Genomic DNA, 15,073 nt, shown 5'->3' on the forward strand with positions numbered 1-15,073 from the left:
TGTCCACAGACATCCTCCAAAGGATGGGGACAGATGTCTGGGGCATCTCTCCGGGTGTAAGTGTGGCATTCCTCAGACTGACCCCAGTGGAGCAGGTACCAGGCTGGCTTCCTGCAGCCTTCGGCCTTTCTCTCAGCGGTGGGGGTTCGGGCTGTTTAACCGATTTTGCTCAGAGCACTCAAAAGCTGGTACAAACAGACCCACTTTCCTTGACCCGTGAGGCGACCGAGGCCCTGGTTAACAGGGCGTGGTTGGGCCCCACTGTGTCTGCCAGGACGAGAGGCCTGCGGGCTGTCATTTCCTCAAACCACTCAGTAAACATTGCAGATGGCCTGCTGGACAAGGAAATTGTGCAAGAAATGTGAACGGTGTTAACCCGCGGCACACACAGGCACGTCTCCTCTGCCCCCTAGTGAGCATTTAGAATTCCACACTCCATGTGCTTCAAGCCATTTTTTAAAAAGCCACACACTATCATTTTCCAAATCTTTGTGTTCATCACAGAAAATATGCGTCATCATTAAAGTGACAACACAGAGTCATAAAACTGAAAGTCTCCTTCTCACTCATGAGCAGTGACCAGTGAGTGTACCACTCCATCTCCTCCCAGACTTTTCCCTGTTACCGTATATCTACCCACACATTAATGGGTTTTTTAATATGAGTGGGTTTACATGGCACATATCAGTTTGCATGACAGAAGCTGGCTAAATGCTCACCAAGCCCATTTACTGGGCCCAGCCAGACCATGTCCCCCCACTTCCCTTTACCACGAGGTGTGGCCAGGTGGCCACAGGGACGTGGAATGTGGTTGAGATGGTGACGACCACCTCCATGCCCAGCCCATAAGAATCCCCCACCCCTGCTCCTCTCCTCTCTCTCTCTCTCTCTCCAATTTCTTCTGTGACAATATGTAGGAGATGCAAGGAGGCCAGGCCTCCCTGAAAAGCTGCCCGGAGCCGAGCCTCGCCCCTCCCCGTGGACCTGCACGGGGCTGCAGGCCTGTGACCTGAGCCTGTACTGGCTCTGCGAGAGCAGCAGACCTATATCCTGTCCCAGGCCGTCTACAACTTGCCTTTCTCATTACATATCTATTTTTCTTTATATATAGGTAGCACACCTTTCATGCCAATACATATAAATGTATCTGATACTTTTTAGCAGTAGTAGAGTGTTCCATTGTGTAGGTGTATCAAACGTATTTAGTCATTCCCTTCTGACTGGCACATTGTTTCCAATTTTTAGTGTTATAAACAAAATTGCAATAAATATCAAGGTTGGTATATCAAATGCTTCATGCTAGTATTTCCGTCAGGCAGGTTCTTATTCCCTATCACTTTAAATAAGGACCCAGAACTATAGCAACCTGAGCAGGGGACAATGATCTGGAAGAACTATGTATGGAATGGCATGCATTTGGAGAGGTCACAGAGTACGGTGTTTGAGGTCCTTGAGTAAAGAAAGAGCCAGGTCCAAGTTCTGGCTGTGTGTGTTGCTAAGCAACTTCATAAGTCAATCAACCTTACTCATCTCCTAGGGTTAACACTTATGCCTGCCTCGCATTGGTGTTTCATCGGTAAAATGGGGACAATAAATTGGGGATATGAGTACTTACCCCCTAAAGGGATCAAGGTTAAATATGAATGAATGGCAATGATACCTGAGAGATGGATACAAGTGGGGTGACCTTACGATTTCCCGAATTTAATGCCTAGAGTTTGCAGACAGTGGTGCGGAAGTGGGGGGACCCAGGCAGAGGATGGAGGAGACTGAGTTGAGAGCCCGGGGAGACCGAGGTAGCCGGAGTTCCGAGGACAGAGTGCCAGACTGGGGAGACGGAAGTACCGAGGGTGGAAGTACCGAGGGCCGCGGCGCCACCTCTGTGGGACTGACTCCGTGTGCGGAACTGAGCAGCGCGCGCTTCCGGAGGCCGCGGGCTCCAGAGGAAGGGACAGAAAGGGACACAGTACGCATGCGCACTCTCTCCTGCAGAAGCCACCAAGCGGATGTAGCAAGGCCTCCGCCCGGGGTACAATGGCGTACAGGCCAGGAGAGTCCTGCCAGCCGAGCGCCCTCCGCCCAGCAGGAAAGTGGGGAGGAAGGATGGAGAAGCAGTACAGCGAACCCCTCATCCCTGCCCGTGCTCTGCTCCTGGCTCCAGGAGAGTGGAGCGGCCTTCCACCGCTGCCCACCCCCCCCCCGCCCCCGCCCCCCGCCCCGCAACTCTGCCTGTCGCCCTAGAGGAACCCACTTGCTGATTGATTACCTATATCGATGACTTACAAACTACCTCCAAACCTAGTGGCTTAAATCTCAGCAGCTGTAATGTGCCAGCAAGAGTCCGCCCAAGCAGCCTGTCCCATCCTGGGGGCATCAGCCAGGGGTGGGAGTGAGACTCACTCATCAGCGGGCTTCGCCCGACACGGGTCGGGGCCTGGGTGGTCCATCTGTCCCCTCGTGGCATCTGGTCCTCCAGGGACTCTCCACGTGGCCTGGGGGGTCTCGCCGCACTGGAGGTTTGGGGAAGACGCACTTCCGACATGGCGGAGGGCCGCTAAGATGCAGGAAACGGAAGCTCCCGGGACAGTCTGGAGCCACCCCTGGAAATAGTGATCACGCCTTCCGTCTCGGCTATTGGTCCAACCTTCCACCTTGTGTCCTGTTGGCCAAAGCGGTCTTGGGACTGACCCAGGTTGAAGATGGCGGCGCAGCAGGCTGCGCTTGTTGCTGGGAGCGTGTCAAGGTCACTGAAAAGGACCGTGTGGGGGAGAAGGTGGTGTGATGAGCGTCTTTGGAAGTCTGACCTGCCCTGGTGCCGTGGTTCCATTCTCATCTGTCTGCCTCCTGGAGCTTGGTTTCTCCTGGGCTCCGTGGCCCAGGCCTGCTGGACAAAATGGCCGAACCTGGTCACAGCGTTTCAGACCCTAAACTTACTTCTCTTCCAGCATCTGCTGCTTGGGAAATGTCACCCGCTTCATCGGGGTGCCCGACTCAGAAATCTAGGCGTCGCTCTGCCTCCGAGCTCTTGCAATGCCCACTCTTGATGCTCTGAATGATAAACTGTGTGACCTCTCCTTTTCTGGAGGGGAACAAGTTCAGTTTCTCAGTCTACCACACCCCAGCAATAGAGAAGCAATAGAGAATGTAGAGTAAGAGAACCCGGATGTTATCTTACTGTGGTCTGCCCCAGAGGGGCACCAGGTCGTGGTGGAGAGCTCCATCCTGGCCCAGGGGGGCCGGTGGTGACTCCCTGGTCTGTCACTTATTGGGTGGTCCTGGATCAGATTATTTCAATACTCTTCAACCTGTGTCCTGGAGTGTAAAATGGGTTTAATGATAGTGACCATTCTTGTAAATGCTTTTACTGTAGCTCAGCACCTTCTCCACAAGGAAGAGAGGCAGGGGGGAGATTTGAGAAGTATCCTGTGGTCAAGGGGAGGGCCGGGACGGCCACACAGAGCTCCTGACTCCCACCCGTGGCCATCCAAGGCACTATCACGAAAGCCGCTTAGAGCTTTCTGGCTCGTTATAAAGCTAAATGAGGGAAGTCACTTTGTTGAACAAGCACTCGAGTAGCCACATGACATGATGACCCACAAAGGCGTGTAATGCTTTTGCATTTGTGACCGTGAAAAGCCTGCTACCTCTTAGACCAGGATGCTCCACTGGTGTGCCGCAAGAATTTCTAAAACACGCAGTACCTTGAGTCAGGGGCACTGACCTCTCTTTTCCCTGAGATGTCAAATTAAAAGATGGCAACAGCCAACACGGCAGCAGCTGTCTGGTGTGCATGCCCTGTCTTCAACCTTGAATGTACAGGGCATGTAACAGTGGCATCTGGTTGGTTAATTCTCGGTACAAGAGATCCTTATATACAACTACAGGCACCTGAGTTTTAAAAAACTCACTTTGGAGCAAAAAGGTAGGTAATTACTATTATTATTATTTTTGAGTGAATCAAAATTATACCTTTTTTGTCAGATCAGTGAAAAACATAATATGTTTTTTGGTGTACCACAGCCTTTTAGTAATTAGTTTGTGTGCTGTGGGATGAAAAGGCTGAAAATCCCTGTCCTAGATGCGGCGGCCTAGAGGATCCAAATCCTCCCCACCCATTTTCACGCAGGCTCTTTGCCTCTGGCCCCACCCCCAATGAGCCTTCCTGCAGAATCCACAAACCAGAATCTGCGTTCGCCACTTTCCTCCTTTAATTAAAGTTGATGTTATTGCTTTTTTCATATTACAAAAGCTATAACACCTTCACTGTAGGGAAAACATAGGAAAAATACAGATAAGCATAAAGAAGGGGGCAAAAAAGCACCATCCTGTCCTGCAGCTTTGAACTAGGGAATCAACTGAGTGCACTTTGAGAAAGGAAGCCTTCAGGGAGGGTCCTGTCCATCAGTGGGCAGCAAGCAGGGGCCCAGGCCCCGGGACCTCCCTGTGCTGTGCTTCCTGGGGCCGGCTCTGTGAGGCCCCACAGCCCCCCGGGGCCACCTGTCCTCGGAGTCCTGCTCACTCCTCCCTGCGCAGCCACCACAAGAAACTCACACCTATCCACCCCCTGCTGCCCTTGCGCTTTCATTTTCAGATGTTTGAGGTTTAACAGACACACAATAAAGCAGGATAAACTTCAGTGTACAGCTTCATAAATATCCTTTTAAATGTTTTACTTAATGAGAGAGAAGAGGGGAGAGACATTGATCTGCTGTTCTACTTATTCATGCATTCATTGGTTGTTTCTTTTTTGAAAAGATTTCTTTAAAAAAAAAAGACTTCATATATTTATTTTTAGAGAGGGGAAGGGAGGGAGAGAGGGAGAGAAACATTAATGTGTGGTTGCCTCTCCACCCCCTACTGGTTGGCAACCCAGGCATGTGTCCTGACTGGGAATGGAACCAGCAACCCTTTGGTTTGCAGGCTGGTGCTCAGTCCACTGAGCCATATCAGCCAGGGCTCACTGGTTTTTTCTTGTATGTGCCCTGAGCAGGCATTGAACCCACAACCTTGGCATATCCAGACAACACCAGCTTGCTAGGTCTTTACACCTGGACACACCAAGAGGGCCACCACGCAGACCAAATCTAGAACGTTTGCAGTGCGCCCTCTCAGTGCTGCCTCGGGGCCTCCTAAGCTGGACCCCCGGGGGGATTCCTGCTGTGACCCCAACCACCGTGGATTCACTGAGCCTGGTTTTGAACTTCAGATAAATGGAAAGTTTGCATCTTTCCATTGCTCAACATTACGTCTATGAGGTTTTTCACCTTTATGTCCACCTTTTTCTCAATGCGTGTCCGCGAGATCCACCATGCTCTTTCCACGTGGTCCTTTCTCACTGCTGCCTGAGGTTCTGTTGCACCGGGGGGTGGGGGGGTGGGGGGGGGTGGGGGGGTGGGGGGGGTGGAGGCAGGCGGTGGCTGCCATGGTCAGGTGCACGTTTGGGTCGTTTCCAGGTGTGGGCAGTCAGGGGCACTCCTGTGCTTGCCCTCTGGTGGGCAGTGTGTGTGTCTCCAGATTTCCAGGCACACACCCAGGAAAGGAGTCGCCGGGTCTTAGGAAACACACTGCCTAGCGTCGGTGCGCTCTGCCAGGCATTTCCCGGGGGAGTTGCATCAGTGTTGCCTCCCGCCTGTCTCTTGACTTTCAGGATGTGCCACGAAGATGGAGGTAGTTGCAAAACACACACCTGGGAGGAGTTCCAGCACCTCCTTAAATCCCTTGAAAGGTTGGTTTAGATTTGCAGGTGGCACCAGACACAGTATGGGCTGGAACTTGACGTTTTTCTTCTCCAGTATTAATGCCGCCTCTCCTCACGCATGCGCACCCCGGCAACCGAGTGAGGGACCGAAGGAAGGATTCCACGCTGCCCCCTAACTCAGCCAGGTTTCCGGATACGCCCTCCCTCTGGAGCCTGGAAAGGTCTGTGGGCCGCTCCTGCAGAGGCTGACATCTGTCCCCGCGGGGTCATCATGTGGTCCATCCCCCACAGCACTGGGCCTTCACAGCTCTAGGATGCAGTGGGCTGGGCTGAAACCCCGGCGGGCAAGACCTAGGCCCCTCCGAACCTCCCGGCCACTGGCCAGTTCTGCGATCCGAGCCACTAGAGGGCAGCACAGTCCCGCGGAAGAACAGCGCCGCCCGGTCCCTCTACTAACTGCCGGTCCCCAGCCCCACGATGGCGACGACCCTGGGAGAGAAGCGAGACTGGGCGCCTGGCCCGGCTTACACCTGTCCGGAGCCCTCTTCTCTCCCCAGCTGCTACCCTGGTGCGGTGGGTTGAGCCCTGGGGGAGGGGAAATCCAAGGACTGCTTGGCTCTGCCACCAACTCTGGGACTTTGGGAAAATTGTTCAACCCCTCCATGCCTTGTTTTCCGCACCTGCAAAACGGCAACAGTAACACCTCCCTCACTTTGCGGGTCCACTGTGGGGCTTAATTCTAGCAATAACATTAACAGTAGAATGATAATAACCGTATGATCTACTGAGAATTACTCCCTGCAGCCACCAGGCTGGGCTACCAAAGCCTCCTTTCTACCACCCTCCTAGCCACCCTCTGCGGAGCTCAGGGGCGAGGGACACCCGCCCACCCCGCGCCACCCGCCCCCCCTGTGCTAGGTGTCCTGCTCTTGCTCGTGGGCCCTGAGCTCCTTCCTCACACCACAGCCCACCATGCTGGGCACAGTCATTGTCGCCACCGCCACCGGACAGGCGAGGACACGAGAGACAAGTCAGCCGTCCAGTTGTGGGAGACAGGTAGGGGTGGCCCGGTGCCACCCCATGCAGTCTGGCAAGAGTCGCGGTCAGAGTCACTGGGCAGCACTCAAATGGCCATTTGGAAGGCGGGGGGTATCGTGCACATGTGTGTTTGTCACTGCCCCGGTGTCACAGGTGCCATTGTTAGCATGGCAGAAGGCAGTGATGTCACTGCATCACGGGGGGCTCCCTTCACCTCTCAAACTGCACTTCTTTCCCTGTGGTGTGAGAGGTGGGGGGATGTCAGAGGAAGGGAATGGGAAACAGAGAGAGACATCCGTGTGAGACGCACTGATTGCCTCCCGTGTGCACACAACTGAGAATCAAACCCGCAACCTTTGTGGTGTATGGGACGATCCTCCCACCAACTGGGCCACCTCACCACGGCCATCAGTTGATTCTCGCATGTGCCCTGACCAGGGACCGAACCCCCAACCTCAGCATATTGGGACGATGCTCTAACGAATGGAATAACCCAGCCAGGGCTTTCAATCAATGCCTCTTGGAGGTGCCCGCAGGCCTTGAGGTCCGAGCGGCAATGGGGGGGACGTGGGGTGGAGCCTCCTCCCTGCTCCTGCCAGAATAGCTCTTACAGACTTTGTACATTTTACTCATTGAAAGAATAGTTCTGATGCTAAAATTTACACAGAGAATGTTTCAAACGACTGGCGTCTTCCTGAGGTCCCACTCAGTTCTAGGTGTTTCTTGAAATATCTAGATATTTCAGCTGGTAAATTCAAATGACCTACTCCCTCCGGCAGACTTCTTTTTTGTTTTATTTGTTTCTTCAATCCTATGGTTTTCTTACTGGGGTCTCAAGCACCCCCAGCCCCACAACCTGCTGTGGCCGCCCCAGCTTCGCTCCGGCACCTCCCCTCCCCCCCGTTTCTGGCCCTGACTGCATGGCCTCGCTCGCTCATGGTCTTCCTCCATCTCCGTAGCCTGCTGCCCCCTCCCTCGAGGCTCCCCACACAGCCACCTTTCACCGTCACCCACCTGGCCCTTCGCCATCCCAGGTCTGTGCCATTTCTCACAGGACGTGGCGACCACCACCTGTGAGGCGGCCCAGGGACGGGGCATGAGTCTGAGAGAAGAGAACTGGTCACTAATAACTGCGGAGGACAGAGAGGTTTCCCGGGGTGAGAAGGAGAAGGGCGCGTGGACACGCACCCATTTTTCATCGTTGTTTTCTGGTCTATGCCTCCACCTTGTCTTTTGAACGTGGAGATAAATCCATGGCATTTGAATAAATTCCACATTTTATGCGGTTTTCAAGGCATCTGAGAAAGAAGGTGAATTTAGACCCCCGCACAGTCAAAGGCGTTTTTTAATAACCCCATTCGAAGTGGGTGGCCAGGCGTGCACGCTGCCTGCCAATGAACTCTCTCCCAGCCTTGCCCGCCCTTCTACGGGGAGCTCTTTCTGATGCTGCCATCCCCTCCAGGTCGCAGTGCCCTTCACAGCCAAGTGTCCCCTCCCCCTGCATAGGAATGAGGTGATCAATCCACCCCACCGATCAATCAATCCAGAAATACCCATCATCGGACTAACTTTGGAGCCTGTATGCTCGGAGACTTGGGGGTGGGGCACGTGGAAGAAAATCAAGCTTCTCAACACCTCGACACCCCAAACATGACCTTGACTTTGCAAGCCACTGTGATCTTTCTGCATCTTTGCCTCGGCTTTCAAGGCCACTTCCAAGGGCCAGTCTTCCCTGGGGCCCCCTCGCTGTGCCCATTTTCTGCCCACATGAACCATCTTTTGGCTGTGGCCATGGGCCAACCTCTTATCCCTTCCAGCCCTGAACGCCTGGTGGTCACCCCTCAGAGAGCCCCCCAAAGGGCATTGTGTCCCCCACCATTGTCCCCGTCATAGGACTGGTGCTCAAGGCACGGACGGCAGGTTTACGGGGGTGACGGTACAGAGTGGGGCAGAGGTCGGTTCACGGCTGTGAGTGCGTGAAGCAGAGTTTGTTCTTGTCTTGTTATTTATTAATTACCGTATTACTGTCCACAGGTGTGTGCAACGGAAAGCCAGTTTAGGCTAGAAAACAAGGATGAGAGCAGAATATGAAAACAAGAGACTTTGTGATTTTAGAGCAGTTTTAGGTTCACAGTGAGCTTGGCAGAAGGTACAGTGATTTCCCATGTGCCCCTGACCCCACAGCCTGCCCCGCTAGCCACACCCCCCCGCCAGAACGGCACATTTGCTGTCGTTGATGACGCCAGCCACATGTCATTGTCACCCACAGTCCACAGCTGACATCAGGGCTTGCTCTTGGCGGTGTTCGGCCTGTGGGTTTGGACAGACGCGTAACGACATGTCCCCACCCCGAGAGGATCGTACTGAGTGTTTTCACTGCCCTGAAAACCCTCTGTGCTCCGACCGCTCACGCTCCCCTGCCCCTCCCTGGCCACCTCTGGTCTGTCTACTGCCTCCTGAACTTGTGTTTTAGAGAATGTCATTTAGCTGGAATCTTGGAGTGACGCAGCCTTTTCAGTCCGGGCTCTCCCTGTGAGGGCTGGCCTCCAGCACACACGTCTCCGAAGCTCAGAGGCGTGTCCTGCTGTCTGGGCGGGCCTTGGGTTGTTTGTCCATCTGCCTAGCAAAGGACATCTCAGTTGCTAAGGGTGTCTTTTATTTTTATTAATTTTATTTACTTATTAGAGAGAGGGGACAGGAGAAAGAGAGGGAGAGAAAATTCAATGTGTGGTTGCCTCTCATGTGTCCCCGACTGGGGACCTGGCCTGCAACCCAGGCATGTGCCCTGACTGGGAATCGAGCCCGTGACCCTTTGCTTCACAGGCCCGTGCTCAATCCACTGAGCCACACCAGCCAGGGCGCTAAGGGTTTCTTTCAAACACCAGTTTTCATAGGCAGGCACACGTAGGGAAACCCCAGAAGAAAGGCAGGTTTATCTAAAGCAACAAGGACCGTGAAGCAAACCCACTGCCCTGTGCTTGAGCTCGGCCGCGGGGCGGGGGCTTCCTCCCGCGGACAGCGTCAGACTCGAGCGTGCCTTCAACAGGCATTTACCCAGCCAGGGCCCCGCTCTTCGGGCTCGCACTCTGCACAGCGAGGAGACCAGCCGGCTGCAGGGAGCGCCCCGTCTGGTGGGTCCAGAACAGGGGTTGGGACTGGCCATCTGGGACTTTTTATTAAGGGGGAGGACTCAGGCAGAGTGGGGCAGAGGCCGTGGCCCCGTGGTGACACCAGCCATCAGGAAGGGACCAGAACTCCCCGCTGGCTCATGACAGTCCTGACCTGCGGCTGTTACTTCCTTGTGAGCGTGCGCTCTGGCGGTGGGACAAGGTGGGGGGAGGGGCTGTCTTCCGACCCTCCTTCACCCAGGAGAATTACATGAAATACAGCGCCCGGGGCAGAGCCTGCAAGGCCCAAAACTCTTCCCGTTCATTCAAATGTCTGAGATCAGTTGCCAAATTTAGATTTTCCTAGACTTAAATATTAATTTCGTTGACTGTATCTTTTAGATCAAAACTTGGAAATGTCTGTCGCGGAGAAAAATAATAAATTATGAATTGAAAACATCATTTTGCAGACAGTGTCGTGGGGAAGGAGCTTCAAATGGCATGTGGGGATCGGCCAGAAAGCCGAGGGAGAGGATGCAGAACGGGTTTTTGATTCAAGGGATCTTTTAAAATATTAACATTTGTTGCTTTTAAAGAATGGGTCACCTGCTTTGTTCCAGACTGTGCTAGGTACTCGAGCATCACGCTTAATTCTCTCAAAAGTGCTCTGAGGCATGTGTTCTTTATCACAGGGGGGGCCCGTCGACCTTGGAGCAGGGGGTGAGGGAGATTCGCACCCGGCGCCCTGGGCCCAGCAGGCTCACCTTGTCCACAGTGAGGCAGCCCCATGGGGAACAGGCCACATTTCCCAGGGACTCTCACCGTCCCCAGGAGACACCAAGCTGATACGTGACCATCCCCCATCTCAGGTCCCAGGGACTTGGTGTCCGATCAACTCATCACCGGTCAGCCTCCACTCGGTCACCATGACCCCTGGCACCTGGGATGGAGCTCCCCGTTTGCCAGCTTCAGTTGTGGGTGATGGAAAACTGCATACACTCGGGCACCTGGCCCAGAGATTCAGGAGCCCACAGGAGAGATGCCACGCCCCCCCAACCAGGGAGCTGAGGGCCCGGCAGCAGAGACAGACAATCACATGAAGGAAGACTTTGAGGCGCAGAAAGCCCAGGTGCAGGGGCGGCGAACACAGCAAGAGGTTCCAGCCCAGGAGAGCTTCCTGGAGGAGGTGGCATTGAGATTGAGGCCTAGGAGCTTGGAAAAGTATTCTATAGCATGTGCGCAAGTCTGGAAGAACAAGAGGGCATGGAAGCTTCCAGGAGCAGCGGAAAATTCGGTCTGGCTAGAAGACAGAGTGTGAGTGGGAGAGCAACGGGAAGCACAGCTGGAGCGGTCACTGGACTGGGCTGATCATGGGTCTCACAAGGAGACAGGAATGTTTGTCACCTCATTTCTTCCTCATGCAGGCTGCAAGGACACGCTGTTATTCTCCCCATTTTACAGATGTGCTGACTGACGCCGGGGGGGGGGTGGGGGAGGAGCTTCCTGAAGACTGAACCTGGTCCCCTCACTCCAGTGTGTGTGTCTCGAGTGGCTGGGGGCAGCAGAGGCCTGGCTTCACCCTGAGGGCAGTGGGCAGTGCTTGGCTGGCCCTGAGGCCGGCTCGCCCAGCCTTGGGGTGGACGCCTGGCCTGAGCCTGCTCCCGGCCTGCAGCCTGGCCACTGCCGAGGCCGCCGTGGCATCTGCAAGCCCCGCCCAGGCTGCCGCTCAGCGCCGCACAGTGGCTGTCCCTCTGTGGGGTCCAGCTCTTCTCTCCCCTGCAGAGCCACAGCTGCACAAAGGCGGCGAGCCCTCCCCACCCCCGCTGCTGTGCCAGAAGAAAGACCCCCATCGACCGGGGTCTCCCCAGGGTCCTGCCTTTCTTCCCTGCCTTTCTCTGTGTCCAGGAGACCCTTGGGCGGGACAGCGGGGTGTGAAGGTGACCCCAGGCTGCCTCTGGGAGGATTGGCCAAACAAAGCCTTGACTGAAACACAGGAATGCCAGCAGGGAATACAGTCCACATTCAAAGTCAAGTCACAAGGGTGGGTCGGGAGCCAGCAGCGGTCCTGAAGGCTCTGCTCTCTGCTTCTGCACTGCCAGGGCCCGGCGCTGCCCACGGGGTGGTGGGTGGGCCTGTGCTGGATCTGCAGGCAAACTGTGAGGCTGGAGCAGCAGACACAGGTGCTCGGCATCAGAAACCTGCCCTGCAGGACTCTGGGCACTGATCGGCTCAAGTCAGTTGGGGCCCAACTCTGTGTCTCTGGGCTCTGAAGGAGAGGGTGAGCCAGGTGCTCCTGCCAGCCCTATGCGCGTGTGTCGCCTGCCCATCCAGCCAGGCCAAGCGGAAAAATCCCTTTGCTGACGTGCCCTGGCACCAGGTGTTTGCTCAGCACCAGCTACGTGGCCCCCACTGTGACGGGCGCTGGTGACAGTGTGAATAAGATATGGCCCCCGGGGCTGGCTGGAAAACATGGTCCCTGGGACCTGCGGACGTGGCCTTTTCGGCAAGAGAGTGGCCCTTATCTGACTTGGAAAATGGGTCTCTGTCAGTGTGGTTAAGGCTCCTGTGACGAGTGGTCCTCTCAGGCTGTCCAGGTGGGCGCAGTCATCCCAGGCACCCTTACAGGAGACAGGCAGGGGGCGATGTGAGGACGGTGCAGAGGGTGGAATGTTGCAGCCGCAAGCCCGGGAATGTGGAGCTGAAGCTGAAGAAGCAGGACCAGGTCCCCCAGGGCCTCCGGAGGGAGTGTGGCCGGGACCCTGGTTTCCGTTTGGTGAGACCTCCTGGACTGGGCGTTCGTCGTTTTGAGCCACAGTGTTCGGAGCCGTTTGTCATGGAAGCCACGGGACATGGACACAAACAGCGAGCTCCCGGTCCAGTGGGCCGGGGGGAGGCGGGCAGCTCCGTCCAGGGCACTCAGTGTCAGGGTGGCGTGGGGACAGTGCCTGGGTTCTGTGAGGGGCTCTGGGCAAGAGGCAGCCAGCGGCGAGCAGGGTGGGTCTCAGGTCTCGGGTCCTGCACTGTCCAGAGGTCTGGCTGCCTCCTGCTCCTGATTTCTGGGAGGGGGCCTGGTGACCTCCAGGGTCCCCTATGCTGCCCAAGGCTCGCTGCTCTCTACCTGCAGCATCCTTCCCCACCCCCTAGTCCTTAACGCTTCTCTCTGAAGCTTCAGGGAACCCCCACCCCATTTTACAGACGGCTCTACCCGGGCCACAGGGCCAGCCCCAGGGCAACCTGGCAGTGCTGGATGAAGGGGTGGGAACAGGAAGAGTCCCCGGGGGCTGGGGTGGGGCTGGCCCTGGACTGAGCTGACGCTGAGCCCGGACCTGCTGAGTCAGAGCTGAACGGAGTTGAGCTGGGGCCACGAGGACATCTCGGGGCTCGCCATGTCACTGCCACCACCCCAAGCTTCTCTGGGCAAGAGAGGACAGACAGGATGGCAGCCAGAGGAGGCAGCTGGCCAGCCGGATCCTAGGGACAGACCCCTACCAAATGGCAGGGCCGAGGTACCGGGCAGCAGACGTGCGGAGCCAGGCCTCCTGTCCATGCAGGTCACGTCGTGGCCCCCCGAGTCCCCCTCCTCGCTCTGCCCCCCCCCACACACACTGTCTGTCGGAGCAAACACCTTTCAGAGGAGGATCGATGCAGGCAGAGCAGCTTTCCAACGGAGCAGCGAGGTTCTTGAATTAAACTCCCCGTAAGCTCCTAAATCCAGGGGGCTTTCCCGGCTCATTGGAAAGTTTCGCCTGACATTGATAGAAGGATGACCTGTGACCTGGGGTCAGGAGGACCGTTGCTCGGGGGCCGTGGGGCTTCCTCCTCACCACCCCCATCCTTCATGGCGGTGGCATCATGGTCTCTGCCATCCCATGGTGGCCAGGGCTCCCCGCCCCCCACGGCATCTGCCCATCAGTCCTTGCAGGGGGCTTATGCCACTTGCCAAGGTCGCTGGTGGTCCGGCCTTCCAGAGGCTACAGGCCTGAGCTGGAAGGAGGGGCAGCAGGGGAGTAAAGGCTGGTACAGGCCACAGAACGTGAGCTTGACAGGGACTGGCCCAAGGCCATCGAGTGGATCAGTGGCCTCCCTGCCTTAAAACCACGGACTGATCAATTAAGTCATTTCAACATCACCTCTTATTTCCTGAGCACCTACTACACGTTGAACACCCTCCTGGGACCTATTGCTACCTCATCTAGCCCCACAAAGACGCGGGGAGGTGGGTGCCCCCTTTTGCGGACGAGGAAGCAGAAGCTACGGGAGGTTTATGCCACTTGCCAAGGTCGCTGGTGTTGGGGGAAGAGAACACAAGGCCAGGTCAGGAGCCCTTTGAAGGCGCAGGCCCTGGGAGTCCCGAGCTGGCCTGGGCCCTCTTCCGGCACCACACAAGGACAGAGCGCCTGCGTTCCCCACAGAGTGGCAGAATGGCACTCTCCCGTGGGGTGCAACGGCCTTGGGGGTGCAGCCAGGGGTCCGGTGCCAACACTGCCCGGGTGTCACCGGAGAGTGTCGGCGGGGCCCAGGCTCCCTGCGGCAGCTTGCAGGCTGCTCCTGCCAGACTCCCGTGGGGCGTCCACTCGGCGCCCCAGTGCCTGCTTCCTGGCCCAGGACAGGAACCTGAGAACAGCGGGCCCTTGTTTGGATCACAGGTCAGGCCTCTACAGGACAGATGATCTGCCTGCCCATTTTCAGATGGGCAGCCTGGGTTCCGGGCAGGGGGTGGGGGGGACTTGCCCAGCGCCATCATCCACCATCCACACTGATGGACATGGGTCTCGGATGGGGAGAGGGATGGGGCCCTGGAGAAGTGAGGGCCTGCTCTGCACCCAGGTGGCCACCCGTCCCCTGGTCGATGGGGCCACTTGACCCCTCCAAGCCTCTGTCCTCTCAGGTGGGGGGAGCAGGGTGATGTTCCCCCACACAGGGTGCCTGGGGAAGTTTCATGGTGCTGTTGTCCTGATGTGCCTGGACCCAAGCTCTTCCTGCTCGGTTTGCAAAAGCTCCCAAACCATTTCAAGGCCCACGACCTCGGTGGGCCTCAGTGTCCTCGTCGGGGAAGGGGAGAGGGCGGCTCTGTGGCTCCCCTGCTGGGCTCAGACTCCTGACAGGTTCTGTGTGGCCTGTGCCCTGTTTTAGAGACTAAGAATCAGTTGCCAATGTTGCAAGTTGGGAAATCTCACCTTAAGATTCTATTTCTATCCTCTTTTGAAAATGGAGAGATCTGACAACAGTG

The sequence above is a fragment of the Sturnira hondurensis genome, unplaced genomic scaffold, assembly GCF_014824575.4.
Source record: "Sturnira hondurensis isolate 20B ecotype Veracruz unplaced genomic scaffold, ASM1482457v3 Scaffold0022908, whole genome shotgun sequence".
Lineage (NCBI taxonomy): Eukaryota > Metazoa > Chordata > Mammalia > Chiroptera > Phyllostomidae > Sturnira > Sturnira hondurensis.